At 39.2% G+C, this 22,761-nt stretch overlaps 1 protein-coding gene across 1 annotated transcript in view; it reads right to left on the bottom strand.

Moving 5' to 3' along the window:
- Nucleotides 1-22,761, bottom strand: part of LOC306855272 (uncharacterized protein) — a 390,658-nt gene that overhangs the window by 260,253 nt on the left and 107,644 nt on the right. The window lies entirely within an intron of this gene.

The following is a 22,761-nucleotide window of genomic DNA, read 5'->3' as shown; positions in this document are numbered from 1 at the left end:
TTACTTTGTCTCTACATTAACATACATTTGCATAGATTGGTAAACACAATTTTTCATTAAGCACCAAGTTTGCAATTGTTTTAAATTTAAAATGCTTACATTTAATAAATAAGCCTACAATAGCAGACCCATTATTTTTTATCTAAATAAAATAATGGTCCATGTTCTAACCCTAACTTTAATTAAAAGAAAATGTTTAATGAATTAAAAAAAAAACCTGTATGAGATAGTTTTATTCAATTTAGTGTTATGCATATGTTATCATATTCATGTTTTCATGTTTTGTTCTAAAGTTTACTGGGTTTTTACATGATTCTTTTGTGTGGGTTTAAGAAGTGTACTCAAAAACATTTTCACATCCAAAATGTCTCACAACCTAATCAGTTTATATGTGAAGAAACCCATTTAAAAATTGTTTGACAAACTATTTAGCAAACTTCCCTTGCTTTCTAAAGGTTTAGACTAGAGAATATGCAAACTGCATACTGGTGTGTCTAATAAACCAGAAGTCTCACTCATTCACAGAAAATAGCTTACTTCCACTTTGAAAATAAGGTGGATAGGCCTACTTGTCGGCGTTCCACTCCATCTCAGAGTGTGTGCACAAAAAACTGCCTGCCAACATGCATGTATGAATTTGAATTTCCTTTCTGTAATTACTGTAATTATAATAAGTGCATTTGCGCCAAGCTTATTTTTCCACTCCAACGTTCCAATAATTCCTGCCTACTAAAAGCTACACGGATATATTTGCTTACCCTGATAAGTCCTAGCTATGTAAACGATTAAATCAACTAACACTTTATGGGCCATTCCACCGAATGGATGCCATTTTTGTCCTCAGGACATTATAGGTACAAACATGCATAAGAATTAACTATAAAATACATTTTATTAAGCAATGTGTCCTGCACATTAATCTAACTGCACATTTAAAATATATAATTAAAAAAAATATTAAAAACGACCTAAAACCCTGATCAGTCAATCGCTGCATTTTTCCCCCCAGAAAGATGCAGTGTTAACCCTAATATTTTATTTTAAGATTTAACATTTGTAGATGGTCTAAAACAAAAGAGTTGTAAAAATTCTGAAAATCTTTTAGAGCTCACGATTTGTTTAAAAAATAAAACGTTACACATGAATGAATAAATCAGTATATATAAAATTATTTAATTTACAAGTGTCATGTTTGTGATTTTTTTTCATGTAAGCTATAGCTTCTGACCATTAAATCAAAACATACTTATTTTATTACATCAATTACTGCTTTATTTAATCAGAAACACAGTCTAAATGTTATTTGTGTAGGCTATTTTACTTTTAATTTAATTAGAAGTAGGCCAACTGCGCCCCTACTATTAAAACTCCTTACCGAACGGGCATTAGGACCTGGGGGAGGCTGTCACTGCTGCCCCTGCTTGTGCTATAACTGTTTACTCTATCCCACACCGAACGCGTCATTCTGTACATGCCTTCATTAAATGCAGCGATCCAAAACAGTCAATCTATTCATCATTCAGACAAAACTTTGCTTCAAGAATGAGCCACATTGCTGACGTGATCTAATCGCTAGCACACCCTGAGCACATGCGAGTTAACCCCTTATCGGCAAGACATATCGGCATAATTTTGCATGTCAGGCCGATGCCGATATTTACATTTAAAGTCATTATCGGCCGATTTCGATATCAGTCTGATAATATCGTGCATCCCTACTTGGTACACATAACTCGGATAAACTCGAGTAAATAGTGTGAGGGTGGATCCAAACTGGAACTGGTGTAATCTCTAGTAACCTTGGGATGGGTGCTCCTTGATAGAAACAGGAAAACAATAGGAGAAGGATTGTTATACCTGCTGTTTAAATTATTTCAGACAAAATATGATTTATTTCATTACATGGAACTGGTTATAAGAAGCATTATGTGAATACCGTATTTTCCGCACTATAAGGCGCACCGGATTATAAGGCGCACCTTCAATGAATGGCCTATTTTAGAACTGTTTTCATATATAGGGCGCACCGGATTATAAGGCGCATAGAATAGAAGATACTGCAATCAAACGTTGGACTGGGTTTGCGTTATGCATCCACTAGATGGAGCTGTGCTAAAGGGAATGTCAACAAAACAGTCAGATAAAGTAAAACTTTATTAAGCGTTCTGACAACTCCGTTCACTCCCATGGTAACGCTGTTCAAACGTTGATGTGCATATTAACAATAACGATTAACGATCACACCGGTGTGATTAGAACCTTCAGTGAGTCACGTCATCAACTGCTGAATTCAAATCTGCTTTCGCGCTGAGCGCTTGTCATATTATCACAAATATTCAGTGTTTTCAACCATATAATGCTTATTTTAGGTTTCAGACATTTAAAAACACATAAGTACTAGCAAAACCATACATTTATAGTTTGTAAAATACACGCTGATGTCTATGGAAGCAGCAATAATGATCATTACAAATATAATCTGACAACATGTTTTATTGATATCATATACAGATTGTGTAGATAACTTTAAAGTTTACTCTGCTCTTCTCCCAGTTTAACCGGAGACTTACTTTAAGGTTTTTCGGGAAGAGAGGATGAATTTACATGGTCTTATTCCCACAGCTCGGATTCAGCGCGAACAAACATGGCGGCGCCCATCACCCGGTATAGATCAACTAACACAGTCATTATAAAAGTATTTAAACTACCAAATAAATTTACTTGCACATATTTGAGAATCGGAATATCAGATATTTCATAATATTGTGAGTATGTTTGTGAATATTAATAATAAAAAAAGGAAAAAACTAAGTAAAAGCGATCCATGTGTCATACAGCGCTATTGTTGCTGCGGTGTGTCACATGACAAGCACGACGCGTCGCCATGGAAACAATAAGGCTATACATTCGAAAATAACGGTCGCCTGAAAAAAACTCACGCTGGGGGCTCAGCTAGAATATTTTAAACTCACGTGTGAAAAGGATATATAAGGCGCTCCGGATTATAAGGCGCACTGTCGTTTTTTGAGAAAATTAAAGGCTTTTAAGTGCGCCTTATAGTGCGGAAAATACGGTACTTGGCTACAAGATGTAGCTATTATTAATCCAGTTTAAACTCAAATAGTTTTAGTTCTATTCAAACGTTTAGTAATAAAAAAGCTCTACTTCCTTTAGTGCACTTTGATATATCAGAGAGTTTTATGACCTCATTACAGTCCCTGTTTTTTGCATATTATGCTGTTATCTGATTTAGATTTTTTCTACATCCTTTGGTAAATGTTTTATTTGTTTCTAGTATTCGGTGAGCAGACACTAGTTTCTATAGAATAGACTACATATGCCATAGTATCATGTGCGTGGGAGGATCATACGCAATCATAACTGTAATTTACACAAACATTTGGGGTCTGTAAAATGTCTTACATCTTTCAAAGAAGTTTCTTCTGCTCACCAAGGCTGCATTTATTTCATCACAATGTAAAAACAGTAATATTGTATTATTGAATTGCAATTTAAAATAAACATTTTCTGTGTGAATATATTGTAAAATGAAATTTATTCCTGTGATGCAAAGCTGAATTTTCAGTAGCATTACTCCAGTCTTCAGTGTCACATGATCCTTATCATTATTTCTTAACATTATCAATGTTAATATATATATATATTTGTGTTAACCATTTTAACAGTGCAAACTGTTTTTTTTTGTGAAATAGGCCCAAAGCTTTGTAGGACACTGATTAAAAGTTTGGGGTCAGTGAGATTTTTTGTTTGTTTGTTTTTTTAAGGAATTAATCTTTTGATTCAGAATTAAATTAAATTGATCAAAACTGAGAGTAAATATTTTCAAATAAATGCTTTACTACTTTTTTTTGTACTTTCTGTTCATCAGAGAATCCTGAAGAAATTAATATTATATATTTTAGCAGCAAATTAGAACGATTTCTTAAGGATCATCTGACACTTTTACTTTGATCACGGGAATAATTCTTAAAAATTTCACAATATTACTGTTTTAATGTATTTTAATCAAATGTAGCCGTGGTTGTAATATATCGTGCCTTGTGTTTAGGACTCTAGTTTTGTAATGTTTTCTATTCCTATTGTTTCTGCGTTCACAATCTTTTGTTCTGTTCCTGTTACATCCTCCAGTTCTCCTAGAGTAAAAGGAGAGCCACTCAATATCAGCACAAAGTCCATAAATTCAGCAAACTAAACATCTCTCCTCCTGGAAGCCATGACTTTATTGGCTCATTGAGCCTGTAGCGAAAAAGTTTATATTTATTTCAAAAGTAAATAAAAAATAGAAAACAGGAAGCACAAATATTTAATGAACTAAAAACAGACTTTGCCAATCAATGAGCGCCCTCTACTACCTGATAATGGTCATGTAATTAAGCATTTGATCACTGCTGTTAAAGCACACAAAACATTTGCAGCGTTTTAATTGGTTTACATGTTAAGAAAAATAGAACGGAGCGTTCCCTTTAGGTTATAAAAATAGAACCTAAAAATAACCTACAGGGAACGTTCTCCTTAGGTTATAAAAATAGAACCTAAAAATAACCTACAGGGAACGTTCTCCTTAGGTTATAAAAATAGAACCTAAAAATAACCTACAGGGAACGTTCCCAGAACGTTCTCCTTAGGTTATAAAAATTAAACCTAAAAATAACCAAATGGGAACCATACGGGAACATTAGGAGGAACGTTCTGTGTTTGTTGGGGATGTGCTAAATTGGACATTAGGTCTTGATATTACCGGTATTACCATAAGAAACGCCACATTTTGAGCAAATAGATATGTTAATTCATGTGCATCCATGCTATCGTTTTATTCATAGTAAGATGGCAAAATAGTGTGTGCAAAATAAAATCGTGATGCTCAAAGGAAGTAGGTTGTATAAAACTAGAAACTGTAATGCGTAAGCATGCAAAACATTCCCATACACATGTGAATAGTTTCTTGTGTACATGTAAAAGTCCTTTTTTCAATTATTTTTAGGGGCTCTGTATGTTTTCACATAAAGAAAATCAATGGGAAATAAAAATATTTACAGATGACTGTACTAGTCACCAAATACTTTTACACCGCCAAATGCACTATACCAAATATATCAAATACACTAAACCTTACCAAATATAAAGCTGAAAATAATACTCTATGAACCATTCATGTTAAATATGGTCTGAAAATCTACTGAAAAGTATGGAATTTTGGAAAATGTGTAGGAACCCTGTGATATAAGAACTTTTTGATATTTTTATGCTTGTATATCCTACAGTAGTTGTAGAGTACTTGTAATGCTAGAGATACTATCTAAAAGTGGATTTTGCATAATAGCTGCCCTTTAAATTGAGTTTGGTTCCTATTGTTTAATAAATTGCATCATAGAAAATTGATAAGCTTGAGGTTTGAGTCGCCTTTAAAAAAATAAATAAAAATGGGTTTGTGTACATTAGAAAAAACAGCTTGTGCAGATAAAAAACAAAACTTAAAATATTTATTTTTTTGGAAGGGTTTTGGAAGAAAACAGCAGCCATTCGGTGGAATGGTCCTTGTGTGATTTTCACTTAAATATTTGACTTCTCTCATTTTTGTCTTCTAATCCTCACGAAGATTGTGGGTGTTGATCAAATGCTATTCGAGTCTATAATTATAAGTTATTTTCATTTATTTGTAAAGGAAAACAGAACAATGCAAGTAATTTTACCCTCCCTCATCCGCTCCTCTCGATGCTTCACTCCAGTCCAGCGGGTGGCGCTAAAACACATGCATTTGTTTCCCAAACACCATCAAACCTCAGAGGAAGAAGATTAGTTTCATTGATTTCTGTTTTGTGGTGATGCTTCCTTAATACAAACGGTTAGAAATGCTGTTTCTGTAAATAGAAAAAAACAGTTTTTGAGTCAGATCAGTAAATACTTGTAATATTCTCATTCTCATAGTCATGACTAAGTTTTGAAGCAAGCAGGAATATCTGGAGGAGTATCATCTGAACTGAGATCTTCTGTGAAGATGGTGTTTGTTAAAGAAGAGAGAGAGCAGGACACGAGTGAATCAGAAACATGGAGAATAAAACACGAGGAACCAGAAACCTGGAGAATAAAACACGAGGAACCAGAAACCTGGAGAATAAAACACGAGGAACCAGAAACCTGGAGAATAAAACACGAGGAACCAGAAACCTGGAGAATAAAACAGGAGGAACCAGAAACCTGGAGAATAAAACACGAGGAACCAGAAACCTGGAGAATAAAACACGAGGAACCAGAAACCTGGAGAATAAAACAGGAGGAACAAGGAGGTTGGTGTTTAATCTTCATTCATCTTTAATGACACTTTGTGGTACACAGAGCTGAGTAATAACTGATTATGTGTAATCTAGATTATGTAGTCCAATTCCAAAATTAAATAGTTGTAATTAGATTCCATTATCTTTTAAAATACTTGTAATCAGACTACAGTTACTTTTTTATTGATTGCATGATTACATATATACACAATAGCAATGCATTATTCATAGTTTATTGATTCTCCTTAATTCTGCTTTTTCATCTTTTAAATGTTTCTTTCTAAAGTAGCCTTCTGCTTACGCATTCAGAAAATCTTCCGGTTTTGTGGACATTCACACAAAGAGCTGCTGGATTTACAAAAATCATTCATGTTCATGCAGTGCAGGAATTCTCCAACTTTGTTTTTTTTTGTCATTTGTCTCTTGCACCTAATTTACTTGAAGTACCTCTTAGATTTTACTAGATTTTACTAATTAAGCATCACATTTGCATGTTCACTGTTCTCTGACATTTGTTAATGGTCAAATGATATGTAGGTAAACAAAATATTTCATCCTTTTTAGTAAGTGTTTTAGTTTGATTGTTAAAATGATTTTCAAATAATTTTGACTAATTTGATGTGATATCAATTAAATACAATTCACGTTGTTAATTATTAGGGATGCACCGATATCGGTACTGGTATCGGTATCAGTCAAGTCACCTTTATTTTTATAGCACTTTTAACCATGCAAATTGTGTCAAAGCAACTGCACAATATCGAAATAGGAAAATAGTGTAAAATGACACTCAATTTTCAGTTAAAGGCATTTCATTATTGAATTCAGTGATGTCATCGTCCAGCACAGTTCAGTTTCAATTGTGTCTGTGCAATCAGGTCCCGATACTGAGCTGTACTCGTTCTTGTTAAAATGGCCCGATACCAAACACCGATACCACACAGCAAATAAGTGCCATATTCAGACAAAGAAACACCGACAACAGACAGCAGAATGGAGTTATTAGAGATTAAGGTGTCTACGAAGTGAAATGAATTTAATGTTAAACATTCAGAATTAACGCCTGTATAGCTGATGGGCTAAGCAAAGCACGCTGAGTGGATTGAGCGTGCGGTGGTGCAATGCACGAGCTCATCGAGTGAATATCCCTTTCTCACAAACATCACTGGATAGTTTGTAGTTCGGTCGGATATGTCAAAAACAAGTAAGTAAAACAATACACAAGTTACTTAAAGGGAGGGAGGGAGAGAACGAGAGAGCGCACGCACTTCTATTGTGTGATCTTTATTGATGTTCGCTCACATAGCATCATTTGGCTTAAAACTAAATCGTAAATGTAAGACAGTTTATATTGACTATAAACATAATTTATTTTCAACCTTAAGCATAAACGACTTTCTGGCAAAAGTGAAACTAACAGCCTGTTTGAAATGCGCTAGGTTGTACTTGTTTCTCTCATTCTGCACCAATACAAATACTTACAAAAGTTTTGCTTGCTTCATGAGTGTTTCTGCATTAAATGAGTGGCTCTGGAATATAAATCGTGTAAAAAAAAAAGTGACTTATTTCTGAAAATATCACATTTAGGAGATTTATAACGAGTGGTTCCCTGCAATATTATAGCAAAACGCGTGATTACAGTACTGAGCCGCTGCAATGGAGCAGCGCTAATGCTATTAAATTAAAGATGATGTACCATAGAGCAAAAAAATGAACAGTGAAAGTAGCAAAACGTGTAAAATACATTTTAATGGGCATAATTCAGTGTGAAAATAACCGAATGATATACAGTCAAACCAAATATCATTCAGACATCAGATATAATTTTTTATATTTTTTTTACTAGTGGTTGCAGGACACTATCCCCCGGTTTCACAGACCAGGTTTAAACCTAATCCTCGACTAAAATGTAAGTCTGAGCTGTTTCAACTGAAAGAAACTTGCACTGACTGATCTTAAAGTATATCAGTGCCTTTGTTTTGTCTCAAGATGCCCACCAGCAATGTTTTTGTTCTAAGTATGTTCATAAAAATGACTTAAATGTCCTAATTGGACTATGTCCTAATCCTGGTTTAGTCTAAGCACTGTCTGTGAAACCGGGCCTATAACTCATTTAAGTAAGTGAGGATAGCAAAATAAAGTAAACTGTGACATATTATAACCAAAAATTCTTCATACAGTAGACTACCAGTAAAATTGATACAAATTTGGGACAAAAAATTATTTAGACCGAGTATGGGAAAAAATGTATGTTCAGATTTGCATGAACCTGGTTGACAGCATGTCCAGGAGACGACAGGCTGCCATTAAGGCTAAGGGTGGCTCGACAGAGTATTGATAGTTGTGTAAATATTGTCATACTAACAGCTGTCTCAATAATTTTTGGTTGATTGTAATCCAAACTTTTCTATCAAATTCATCTGACATTATCAAGCTGAATTTGTTCTTGTCATATTTTATTACCATTTTCTAAACTATAGAGAATAAACTGTGATAATGTGAGAAATGTTGAAGGTGTCTGAATCAGTTTTGATTTGACTGTGTATCTATTTAGTAAATGAAGTTGACTGATTAACATTATACTCTTTTTGTTTCTGTACCCAATATTTTAAAAAGTTACAAATGCAATGAAATTATCGGTACTTAGTATCGGCAAGTACAAAAATAAAAGTATTGGTATCGGGCGAGTCCTGGAAAAAGAGGTATCGGTGCATCCCTATTAATTATAACAAATGGCATATAAGCCTTAATTTTCCTACTCTTGTTCTATTTAAATTAATGTGATAAACTAGTGAGGTCAAAATTTATCAAAAACTAGTCTGATATTATATTACCTAATATGTGTAATCAGTTATGTTACTAACTACAATTTTTGTCATGTAATTTGCAATCGGTAACGGATTACAGTTTGTAAGTAATCTTCCCAGCTCTGGTGGTACATTAGGCTAACAAAGATTTAGGGTGTATTCACACCTGCCTTTTTTGATTTGAATGAATCGAACTCGAGTTCGCTTCCCTGTTTGGTGCGGATATTTTGGGCAGGTGTGAATACAGCAATCGCACTCGGGTGCGGGCCAAACAACCGTACCAAGACCCAGCTGAAGAGGTGGTCTCGGTCCACTTCCAAACGAACACTGATAAGGTTGAATGGATAAAACAATGATTGGATGACCTCAAACACGCGTGTGGTTATGTTTACAGTTTCTGGTTCACTTACAAAAAGGGCAGTGTGAAAGCGAACCGCACCAAACCAAAAAAAAATCGACATTGTATTTGGTCCGGACCAAAGCAAGTGAACTAGTGGAGTTTCCTGGTGTGAATGCACCCTTATTAGGGTGTGTTCACACCTGCAGTTCAGTTTGTTTGGTTCATTTGGTCCTGACCAAAAAGGAAAATGATATATTTGGTCCTGGTCTGCTTAGCGTTCACACAGGCATTTTTGACAGCGAACCTAAAGATACTGAAACTAAAGGCGTAGTCATACGTTCACAACCTGATTGGTCGGGTTGAATGACGTATATTTTGTGACAGAACTCACAAACACTCCAGACAAAGGAAAAGGTGCGTTTGACTTAAAGCAGCACTGCGTGTGTATGACATCAAAGTACCCATTCACTGATTGGTCTGTTCAGTGCCGCTTTAAGTCGCATGCACCTAATGCTGGACTAAGCGCTTATTGTTGCATGTATATGATTTTATTTTCACCTCCTGCGAACTCACAAAGAGCTCATAAAAGGCACTTTACCTCCTCGTTGCTCCATGTTTGCCCTCTGCTCATTTTGTTTTGGAGACACCGCTTGTTCCTTTTGTGAAATCATGTAGCATAGTGTCACATCTTGTCATTACTTCATTTAGAAGTATTTGGTCTGTGTTGCGTTCATATTTCATTCAAACTAGGGGTGGGGGATATCTTATTCTATTCTATATAATTCTCCCCACAAATAAGAATTAGTCTTCCCACGATAATAACGATAAAGTCTAGTTGTTGACATATTTATGTGTGTGACAGTGCAGAGCGACATTGTGGAAGGCAGATGTGAAATTTAGGAGGACTTTATCGCTAATTGAGGAGCTCCTTCTCCAATTTGGAACTGGTTTGATTAGGGCTATACAGTGCACAAAAAAATCGGTCTGAATAAATGTACTCCAGTAGCTTGTGTGCGATACAGTTTTGCATGTGTATGAGCCTGTTTACAAACCTGTTGTCCAAAGATATCATTTATTGACATTTTCTCAGTTAAAAATGGGTTTAAATGCATAAAAAAGAATGCCATATATATATGAAGGGCCTCTCCCATGTATAAACTCACTTTAACTTTTCAAAAAACAGTTATTTGTATTTTTTCTGTTATTCAAAGTAAGAGAAAATTAAGAATTTATTGAAAATAAGTTTATTGCGCATGAAGTCAAAATGCAACTGAATGAATTATAAGCATTTTGGGTTTCTTCTTATAGCACCGTATTACATAGCCCCAAGGACCTTTGCAAAAATAAAAAATATACAGACTTTTATGTGCGCACAAGAAACCGTTAAACTTAGCATATAGACAATGCACACTGAGCCACCTATTGTGTCATCAGCCCGTTACACAGCGTGTTTTCTTGGCCTCCACAAACTATGCGTTAAAGGGACCTAAGGCCTTGAAATATGGCACACTGCCCTAATAAAAGCCAAATTTTGAACGCAATTTTTTTTTTTTTTACAGTACTTGCCTTTTTTATAAACCCTTCAACTTGGCAAATTTTATGCCATCAGCCCATTTCGTGTCATGGTTTCTGTGCTGCCACAGAGGATGTGTATTGGACTTGATATTTTAGAGGTACTACCATTAGAAAAGACAACTTTTGAGCAAGTAGATCTGTTAATTCATGTACATCCACGCTCTTGTTTTATTAATAGTAAGATGGCAGTGATGCATAAAGGAAATAGGTTATATAAAACTAGAAAGTGTTATGTGTAAGCATGTAAAAAATTACCATGAGCATGTGAAAAGTTTCTCAAGGGCACAACAAATGTTTCTTGTGTGCATGCAAAAGTCTGTATTTTTTATTTATTCATTTTTATTTTATGGACTCTGTATGTTGTCACTTCAAGAAAATCAATGAAAAAAAACCCTGAGAAAATAAAGATATTTACAAATGACTGTTTTATATACCAAATATTAAGCAGAAAATAATGTTCGATTAACCATTTATGTTCAAAATCTACTGAGAGGTTTGGAAATTTGAATCTGGAAAAGTATGGAATTTTGAAATGGAAAATGTGTAGGAACCCTGTATGTTTAGTGTAGAAAACGAGATGTAATGATGAGATCAAACAGACGGTAATTTGTTCACTACTGCAATTTATGTGATGGGAGTAGATCTAAATATAACGCTATAATTACCACTTTACATGATTAGTTAATCTCGACATCTTAATGGTAAACACCTAGAGACTGTATTTGAGAATGTTCCACATGGAATACTTCCTATGCAAAGATGTGAGCCAGTCACAGCATTGAAGTCTCACAGCAGACACTCCCCTTCAAACAGAGTTCAAATCAGAGATTAAAATCAGGATAGAAAATAGACATATATTGCAATGTGAAAACATTATAAAGGTTATTTTCCAACTGTTCCAATTGATTTTCATCTTTTTAATGATTTAATTTTAGGCCTGAAGAAAGTGAAAGAAGAAAGACAAGATCTGAATGAGATGGAGAAGCATCAGGATCAGAAAGATTATGATGTCAATGGAGAAAAATCAGCAAGTTGCAGCATTAATAAAACAGAAGTCAAAAAGCCTTTCATCTGCTCTCAGTGTGGAAACACTTACAAACATAAAGGAAGATTTATGAAACACATGAGAATCCATAGTGTGGAAAAGCTTTTCAGCTGTTTTCAGTGCGGAAACACTTTCAAACGTAAGGAAAACCTTAAGCATCACATGCTAATTCATGCTGGAATAAAGCCTTTCAGCTGCTCTGAGTGTGGAAAGAGTTTTACACAGAAAGGACAACTTAAGAATCATTTGATAACTCACACTTCAGAAAAGCCTTTCAGCTGCTCTCAGTGTGGAAACACTTTCACACGCAAGACACACCTTAAGAATCACATGTTAAATCATACTGGGATAAAGCCTTTCAGCTGCTCTGAGTGTGGAAAGAGTTTTACACAGAAAGGACACCTTAATGATCATTTGGTAACTCACTCTTCAGAAAAACCTTTCATCTGCTCTCAGTGTGGAAAGTCTTTCATGCGTAAAACACACCTTGAGAATCACATGTTAATTCATAATGCAATAAAATCTTACAGCTGCTCTCAGTGTGGAAAGTGTTTTACACAGAAAGGACAACTTAAGAATCATTTGGTAACTCACACTTCAGAAAAGCCTTTCATCTGCTCTCAGTGTGGAAACAGTTTTACACGTAAAACACACCTTAAGAATCACATGTTAAATCATGCTGGAATAAAGCCTTTCAGCTGCTCTGAGTGTGGAAAGAGTTTTACACTGAAAGGACATCTTAATGATCATTTGGTAACTCACTCTTCAGAAAAGCCCTTCACCTGCTCTCAGTGTGGAAAGTCTTTCACACGTAAAAGATACCTTAACACTCACATGTTAATTCATGCTGGAGTAAAGCCTTTTACCTGCTCTCAATGTGGAAAGAGTTTCATATGTAAAGGAATCCTGAGGAATCACATGTTAATTCATACTGGGATAAAGCCTTTCTGCTGCTCTCAGTGCGGAAAGTGTTTTACACAGAAAGGACACCTTAAGAATCATTTGGCAAGTCACACTTCAGAAAAGCCTTTTACCTGCTCTCAGTGTGGAAAGAGTTTTACGCAGAAAGGACACCTTAAGAATCATTTGGCAAGACACACTTCAGAAATGAAACACATAAAGGAATCCTGAAGACGCACATACATGTTAATGCTGAGCAAAAGTAGGGTTGCCAACCTTCCCGTATAATATGGAATCGTCCTATATTCAAGGCATCAAAGAAGTGTTCTGTATGTAAACCATACAGAACGCAGTTTGTCCCGTATTTAAGACATATGCCATATGACCACCTAGACCAGGGTTCCTCAAATCTTTCCCTGGAGGGCCAATCTGCCTCAGAGTTTAGCTCCAACCCTGATCAAACTCACCTACCTATGATTTTCTAATGATCTTGAAGACTTGAAACTCTGCAGGAGTGGGCCAGATTTGAGGACAAGTGTTTGTGAACAGCCCTTCAAGGAAGGTTTTAAGACCAAGCACAATCCTCTGCCGGTTGGTCGCTTTTTTTTCATTATGTAAGTCTTAACATGCAAAGTGATCCAAAATCTGTTAAATGGACTTGAATATTCAAATATCTATGTATACAAATGTCACCTAAGAAGATGGAAACTTGTAACAATAGTATTTTTTCCCTCTCTCTGATGGATGTCATTTTGTGGCAATTTTCTGTTCACTCTTTTCATGAAAGAAATGTGTAAAAATAGACATGCGAATGTGAATTTTCTGTTTACATGCAACACTCTACCACACAAATAAATGTATTGTATGAATTCAAATTTGCATATTCTTTCTCTGTGTACTGTAGTATTGACTTTTCCCAGTAAACTTTTACCTACCATTGCAGTTAACTAGTGAACCCATTCTGCCCCTTTTCCTCCAAAGCAGTTTGTGTGCTGGTTCGTAACCAGAGCCTAGTTTCACATCGTTTCTTTGTCTTTCGACACTCAAAGCACCAGCTCTGACCCAGGAAATGCAGTTCCCTATCTGTCGGTCACTACGAGTTATGTCGTGACGACATAGGGGATTTACTTGGAGGCCCCAATCATCTCTGACTTAAGAGAAAACGCCAATGAAATTGGCTAGTGGATTTTGCATACCTGAGCCACTCCCCGTGCATACGGGTATAAAAGGGCGACAGGTGCATCCACTCATCCGATTTTTGCTTCGGAGCTGAGTGGATGAACGTGTTGATCTCCACAAAGCCATTCATCATCTGTCTGGAAGCTGTTCGGGTTGGCGTCACGGTGCGAACAGCGGTGTCCTGTCTGTAGCGATTCCCCTGGGCACTTCAACTAAAAGAGCAAATCATGGTCGGTTCACGTCTTTTAAAAGACGCTGTTCCGGCCGTGTCCTCTTGGTTGCGGTCGTTTTCTGTCCTCCGTCAACAGCCACGATCGTTGTCTTCAGTGTCTGGGGCTCCAGCACGCTGAAGCTGCGTTCGTGGATGGTTTATGCGTTCATTGAGCGTGTAACCATAGCAGCGCTGCGATCGCGCCTCTCTCTCCTCACGGGGATGAGAGGGGCTCCCTCTGTCACTACCCGCTCTGGCTTCTCTGCCACGAGCAGAGAACCATCGGCTAGTGCTCTGGGCGATCTGAGGGTTACAGTGAGAGCCTTCCGCCGGGCCAGTCCCCACGGACCTTTCACTCCAGTTTCACACAGCAGTTTCATTCGGCGCGCCGATAGAGGATTAGATGTCGATCGCGGCATCGGGGGATGGGCAATCATCCTCTGAGGATGAAGGTTCGGCGCAGCTGCCCCCCTCAAGATCGGGCTGGAGGCGTGCACACCTCTCAGTCCCGAGCCCTCGTGGTGAGATGATTGGCTCCTCGGCATAGGCTGTGGCTCGCAACCACGCCCTGCCCTGGTTCCTTTCTTCCTGGAAGAGCACAAGGAGCTGATGAAGTCGTGGACGGCCCCTTTTTATGGCCAGAAGCGGCGCGTCTGGCTCCTCCATCCTCGCTACCCTCGATGGCGGGGCGGCTAAGGATGACGCTGACATTCCCCAGGTGGAGAGAGCGGTCGCGTTGCACTTGTGCCTGCGAAACGCCTCCCGTCCAAAGCCTATAGGCTGATGGCCGTTCTCGGCCACAGCTTATAGTGCTGCGGGCCATGCCGCCCCTGCCCTGCATGCCACGGCTATCCTGCGAGTACACAAGCCAAGGCAGTAAATGCACGAGGGTAGTACCAACCCGAGGTTGACGCAGGAGCTGCGCTCAGCGACTGGCCTTGCCCTACGGGCAGTGGAAGTCACAGCGCAGTGCCTTGGGAAGGCGATGTGCACACACTTGTGGTCCAAGAGTGCCGTCTGTGGCTCAGCCTGTTGAGAGGGGCGAAGTCGACAAAGTACACTTTCTTGACGCTCTCGTCTCCCAGGCTGGACTGTTCGGCGACACTGTCGAGGACTGTGCCCAGCAGTTCTCGGCAGTACTGCAGCAGACTGAGGCCGTTCAGCACATCTTGCCCCGGCGTGATGCACCACTCCGCCACAGGGTAAGCCCCAGTCTGCTGGTCACCGTGGGCGCCCTCCTGTGTCCCCCTGAGCTGCTCCGCCTTGTGCTGGGGCGTCGAGCCTCTTGCAGGAGCGTGGCGCCCCCCCGTGTTCCAGCTGGCCCCGATATCGTCCAAGGAGGCGATAAAACGGCCCTGACACGGGCAACCCGGAGGTGTGGGAAGCTGCTCTATCTCAGGAGATGGCGAGATCAGTGCCGCTCCTTCCCCCGAAGGAGGGCTGGGTGGAGAATCATTTCATTCTGTTCCGCCACATTGTCAAAAGAAGAGCAATTTCCTTTTTCCCCGGGTTATCAGGTTCGCGGGTTGACAGTGCGCGACGCGCTGCCTCCTCACTCTCGCCCGCGACCCATCTTGCCAGCGGCCAAGAGAGTGCGGTTCGGGGACGCAGTGCCTCCCCACGCACCTCTAGCCAGTTCCCGTTGGGACCTAGGGAGTTCGGTAAGGATGCTTCAGAACATGCTGCCTTCTGTACCATCCAGCCCTACTCCTCTGCGCTGCACCACCGCAGGTACGTCGATTGTGCCGTTGGAGCCCCTTGCACGGCGTCTGGAAGCGTGGCTTGCGCTGCCCAGCCCGTCTCGGTAGCTCATGCGCACAATTCGACTCGGCTATGCGATTCAGTTCGCCAGGCGACCTCCCAAGTTCAGCTGCGTTCTCGAGACCTCAGTGGTAGCTCGGAACGTTCCTGTCTTGAGCGAGGAGATTGCTGTCCTCCTGGCAAAGGATGCAATCGAGCCGGTCCCTCCAGCCAAGATGATGCAGGGGTTTTACAGCCCTTACTTCATCGTACCCAAGAAAGGCGGTGGTCTTCGACCAATCCTGGATTGCGAGTCTTGAACCGGGGCCTGCACAGGCTCCCGTTCAAGATGTTGACGCACAGGCGCATGATCAGGTGCATCCAGCCCCAGGATTGGTTTGCAGCGATTGACCTGAAGGATACTTACTTTCATGTTTCGATCCTTCCGCGACACAGACCGTTCCTACGGTTTGCGTCCGAAGGTCGGTCATGGCAGTACAAGGTCCTCCCCTTCGGGCTCTCCCTGTCTCCCCGTGTCTTCACGAAGGTCGTAGAAGGCGCCCTTGCCCCGCTACGGGAAGTGGGCGTCAGGGTCCTCAACTACCTCGACGACTGGCTCATTCTGGCCCAGTCCCGAGAGCAGTTGTGCGATCACAGGGAGCTGATGTTACGGCACCTCAGCCAGTTGGGACTTCGGGTCAACTGGGAAAAGAGTAAGCTCTCCCCTGTGCAGAGAATCTCTTTTCTCTGTGTGGAGTTAGACTTGGTGAGTTTGACGGCGCGCCTCATGGACGAGCGCGCCCAATCAGTGCTGAACTGCCTGAGTTCCTTCAGAGGCAGGACTGTGGTACCACTGAAACAGTTTCAGAGGCTCCTGGGGCATATGGTATCCGCAGCTGCGGTCATATGCTTCATATGAGACCACTTCAGCACTGGTTGCACTCCCGAGTCCTGAGGTGGGCATGGCGCCGCGGTTCACTTCGGGTGAGTATCGCACGCGAGTGTCGCCGCTCCTTCAGCCCCTGGACGGACCTTGCTTTTCTACGGGCCAGGGTGCCCTTAGAACAAGTGTCCCGGCATGTTGTTGTCACAACAGATGCCTCCAGTACGGGCTGGGGCGCTACATGCAACGGGCAAGCAGCCTCGGGGCTCTGGACAGGGCCTCGACTGCTTTGGCATATCAATTGCCTGGAGCTGTTGGCAGTGCATCTGGCCTTGCGGCAGTTTCGGCCACTGCTGCTAGGCAAGCATGTGTTGGTCCGCACGGACAACACTGCGGCTGTGTCGTACATCAACTGGCCGGGAGGTGTACGATCACGCCGCATGTCACAGCTCGCCCGCCATCTCCTCCTCTGGAGTCACACGCAGCTCAGGTCGCTGCGCGCCGTCCACATTCCGGGGGAGCTCAATCGTGCGGCCGATGCGCTCTCACGACAGCTTACTTTTCCCGGAGAGTGGCGACTCCATCCCGAGACGATACGGCTGATCTGGAGTTGATTCGGGGAAGCTCAGGTAGACCTGTTTGCTTCCCGCGAGTCCTCCCACTGCCAGCTATATTTCTCCCTGACCGAGGGGCCCCTCGGTACGGACGCACTGGCGATTGAGGGAGAGAAAGTGAAAACTGCTCACTCTCCATAGCCTCGAGCTCCGCATCCGAACCCAAAGCCCCGGCTCCACAGAGGGAGGAGGCCTCCGGAGCAGCGCGGCGGGGGAGAACGGCAGATTCTCGATCAAAAACCGCGAGTCTAGCGCGCAAGGTTTTAAGTGTAAAATTCTCGCAGTACTTGCAGTTAGAAATGTCAAAGATAACGTCTCGCACGTGGGCCAGGCCCACACATCTGACGCACTTACCGTGCTGGTCATCGCTCACGATGAGGTGAGAGCACGGCGGTTGGCACCGACTAAAGTTCATTCCACTCACCACTAGGAGAATAACAATTCCACAGATGCGGTCGCTGAAGTGGAAAGAATCCCAGACTAAAACGTCGTCGAGAAAATGGGCCAGAAAAACCGCGAGAAACAAACGCTTCTGAAGAGAGGAAAATCTGAGGGGTAAGATGGCGCGATCTCGCGCCATCAGCCAATAAATTGGCGTGATTCTATAAGGGCTTCAGACAATCGTCACACCTGGGGGTGTTCCCATTGCGTAAGCTACGCAGCGTTGAGTGAACCTATGAAAGAGAACACTTTGGGTGCACAGAAATACAAAATGAAAGTGCTAAATAAATACCTCATTCATATGTATGTGTATATATGTGCAGTTTCTCCCCTGTTCGTCTAGGGCCTTAGCCCTTCCTTATTAGTGTTTCTTTTAGCAAAATTTGCCTTTCTTAACTTTGCCAGTTAAAGGGTAGATTCTCTCCCAATGAATTTAAAAGCAGAATAAAATAGATGTTATAGGTATAGCAGTCTTGGGGAGTAAAACATTAATCAGCGTCTGATTCTACATCCTGTCCTTACTTTACATCTGTTCCCCAAGAGTATTGTTAACTTGTGTGTTGCTCAGTTTTTAAAAGGCCCTGCACAAGAATGAATAAAAAAAAAGATTACCGGAGCTTCATCTGGCTGAGAAACTATTTGCAGATGCAGGCTTGAAAAATGATTTAAAATTTACATTTAGTCATTTAGCAGACGCTTTTATCCATAGCGACTTACAAATGAGGACAATGGAAGCAATCAAAATCAAAAGGAGAGCAATATGCAAGTGCTATGTCAAGTCTCAGTTAGCCTAACACAATACACATAGCAAGTTTTTCTTTTAAATTACTGTTTAAAATCATATTTTCTGCTAGAAGAGCTGTTAAGCAGTGCTGCCAACTCACACATTCAGCGTGTTAAATGAACACTTTTCTCATGCTCTCACACCACATGTTCATTTTCTCATGCAGTGAAAAGTACCTTAATTAATACAATATTGGCGAAACAGATTGGGTAAACGTTCCAGTGTGCATTTGTGTTTGCGCTCTGGGGGCTGTTTCATAAAACTAGTTTACCAAATAAGCCAGGCTTATTTCAGTAATTCTGACTTTTACTTGATTTGGTTTCCGAAAGCAAAATTACCATAGCTCAAGCTCAGTCACTGTGGTAACTTATGCTGAGAAACTAACCTGGTCCGGAGCAGGCAAACTGTCAGGTTAAGTTGAGCTCCTCTAACTCTGACCAATAGGAACGCATCGATATTACCACTGACTCTCTCACATACAATTAGTTGACTTTATTATTAGTTCAAAAATAAAAGTAAACAGAAAATACACCTTAAATAATCAAATAAACGAAAAAAAAAATAGGCCACAACCAACTGTATTTAATGTATTGTGCCCAAAATGTAAGCTAATGACATTTTAACATTGTAGCTACTTGTGCATCCAGTTGATCAGAAGTTTCTAGCCATGCAGCCTTTCTCTTTGAATTTATGACAGCCGTTACAGCTGAGCTGTACCTCTTATGGTTATTAGAACATTAAAACATTACAATCTAAAATGGCTCTTTAAAGCATTAAAGCATAAAAACACAATCAAAAGTTAAAATCACTGATTTAAAAATTTAAATAAATAATAGAAATCAGAGTACATTTTAACTGATAAGAGGAACACACATTTAACTCATTTGAGCTATTATGGCAGTATTAGTCAGCTTACATTTGATTAACAGTTACTGCTATCTTAAAAATACACTTATATGTAGGATTAAAATACGTGACGTCACGTAATACGCAATGACGTGGAAAAGGTCACGGTTGAGGTAGGCGGAAGTAATTGCGTATTATGTGACGTCACGAACGCGCATCACAGAACAGAGCAAGGCGAGCATTTGTGCTTATAAAACTTAAACTTTTTTATTTATTTTTGAAATGACAGATCGTTTCGCTAGATAAGACCCTTATTCATCGTCTGGTATCGTTTAAAGCCCTTTGAAGCTGCACTGAAACTGTCATTTGGACCTTGAACCGTTTGGGTCCCAATGAAGTCCATTACATGGAGAAATGCTTTCATCAAAAACCTTAATTTTTTTTCGACTGAAGAAAGACATGGACATCTTGGATGACATAGGGGTGAGTAAATTATCAGCAAAAGTTTTTTTAAAAGTGAACTAATCCTTTAAGATTTTAAAGGACAAGTAGCACCACTTTAACAGGGTGGAGTGATGTTTGAGATACATAAATTAATTTAATGGTTTTATACATAAAAATTAGTGCTGTCAAATGAGTGTGTGCGACGAACAACCGTAAGTCCAAAAAAACAAAAAATGAGATAACCATGTGACATTAATTGTATGTGTGAACTTTGTATACAGAAACAGTTTGGGGATATTTTCGCGCGACCAAGAGTCCGCATTTTAATCGTTAAAATAGCGTCACGCGGAAAAACCGTTTATGTCCACAAAGAAGAATGGAGATGCCGCTTGCTGTCATGTCTGCTTCGGACATTAAAAGGCAAAACCTCGGCAAAAAAAGAGAGCCGACATGATCAAATGGAAGGACAGAGTAAGGAAGGCTTTGAGGGATGCTGGAAAACCATATTTGACTCGAAGAGGAGAACAAAAACCAGGGAAAAATCCACCGAAAGAGGTGAGTGGAAGAACCGTATATGTGATGTGATCTCTCTCTCTCTCTCTCTCTCTCTCTGAACGCGCTGAGGAGCGCTAAACACCGCATAAACAGTTAACCTATCAAAATAAACCACATACCATATATAATAAAGCTGTATTCATTCATATTTCCCACCAGACCTGGCTGATCACCAAACAGAGGAAGAATCAACCACCTCCAGCTCCCTTGTTCTCCAGCACATATGCTCGAGCTTACGAGGACCCTCTCCCCGTTAAGAAGGAGAAGTACCATGACCTTATGTCAATGCTAGCCTACATGCCAGTGGAGGCCCAAGCATTTTATGAGACACTAGAATGTGAAGAGTAGACTGGTATGTGTAGGCCATATGCAGGGTAAGGTGGGGTATATTGTATAATATATTGTGTAAAATGAATCATAGTAGTTTAGCTTAGTAGTTTATCTTGTATACCTTATGATATGTTGTATAATATTTAGCTATGATGTATGTCTGCATTGTATTTATTGTTTTTATGTATTTATTTATATATTGTTTTTTGTTAATAATTCATTGTTATTGCCTGCACTGTAAGAAGGTCTATGTATTGTACATTGTTCATACTGTATTTTCTGTTTTTAAAATAATAAACTTGAAAGAAATGCTTAATATTAACCTGAAGTTTCTGTTACTGTATTAAAACTAAGATAAAGGAATCAGATCTTTAGTGGTTTAAAGTGATATGATGAACTGGAGTTATACTGTTATTCCACACTAACTGGACATATACCGTTCTTCCACATTTCAGAAATATAAATCACAATAACTTTTGATTTTTAATACTGACACTGAAAAATGTTATCTCCTTAGAATTGAGAAGCTTTTGTTGTCTATTTTCAAGTAAAATAAAATAAAATATATAATATAATGTTCACAATCCAAATGAAAAAAATCTTATTACTCAAAATTTGAAAATATGGACTTGTATGGTTCTTCGTCTCAAGGCCTCAAATGATTAATCGCTATTAATCGCATCCAAAATAAAAGTTTTTGTTTACATAATATAAGTGTGTATACTGTGTATATTTATTATGTATATATAAATACAAACACATGCATGCATAAATTTATGAAAAATGTGTTGTTTGTTAAATATAAGAATATGATATATACATGTAAATATTTTCAAAATATTTACAGTATGTGTGTGTATTTATATATACAAAATAAATATACACAGTACACGTACATATATTATGTAAACAACATTTTTTATTTTGGATGCGATTAATCACGATGTATGTATCATACATTTATGTATACAAATATGTATCATAATTGTATTTTATACATTTTAAGAGAAAGGGTATATGTGGAACATGGAAATCTTTGAAGTGCTTCAGTGTTTGTTTCTTTTTATGTATTCTTCGGTACTAATTATGAGTTAATGAGGTACATCTATGCATGTAAAACCATGTGGCATAAAAGTTGACTAACATTTTATGCAGCATATACAGTACATTTAACTATGCAGTATTGTTTGGTGGTGTAAAGAGATCTCATGATATTAAAATGACAATGTGGAATAGTTTAATAAACAAGAAGTTGATATTTTGTTATATTTTAGACTCGATATTATCTGTTTTGCTCAATTTCACAGACAAAATAGTTCCAAATAAAGCCACAGCAGAACTGTGCTTCTCCAAGCAACACAGCGGTGTTGAACAAATCCGTTGAATGAATGACCCAATGACTCACTCATTAAGACTGTGACTTGCTGGCACCTACTGGGGTATTTAGTTTCATATTTACAGTAACATTAATACCTATTTATAATTATTATTTATAGTGTTGAATCAAAATATTAATTTTGAAAGCTATGTTTTGTAGTGCCTATTCAATGCTTTTCTCATTTAACACAATAATGACTAAATAATTTTTTGGGGGGGAAGGGATTAATTAGATTAATTAATCATTTTTAATCAGTTTACAGTCCTATTTTTTATATTCAGTTTGTGGAAAGGAGTTCAGTTAGAAGGTCACACATAGCTTCAATCAGAAATTAGAAGCTCATGTACAGTTGTAAGCTCTGAAGAGAGTCATGTGAAATCATATAGGAGAGAGGCC

Source organism: Barbus barbus, assembly GCF_936440315.1.
Source record: "Barbus barbus genome assembly, chromosome: 3".
Lineage (NCBI taxonomy): Eukaryota > Metazoa > Chordata > Actinopteri > Cypriniformes > Cyprinidae > Barbus > Barbus barbus.
Note: the sequence above shows the minus strand (reverse complement) of the source record. Positions and strands in the feature narration are given on the sequence as shown.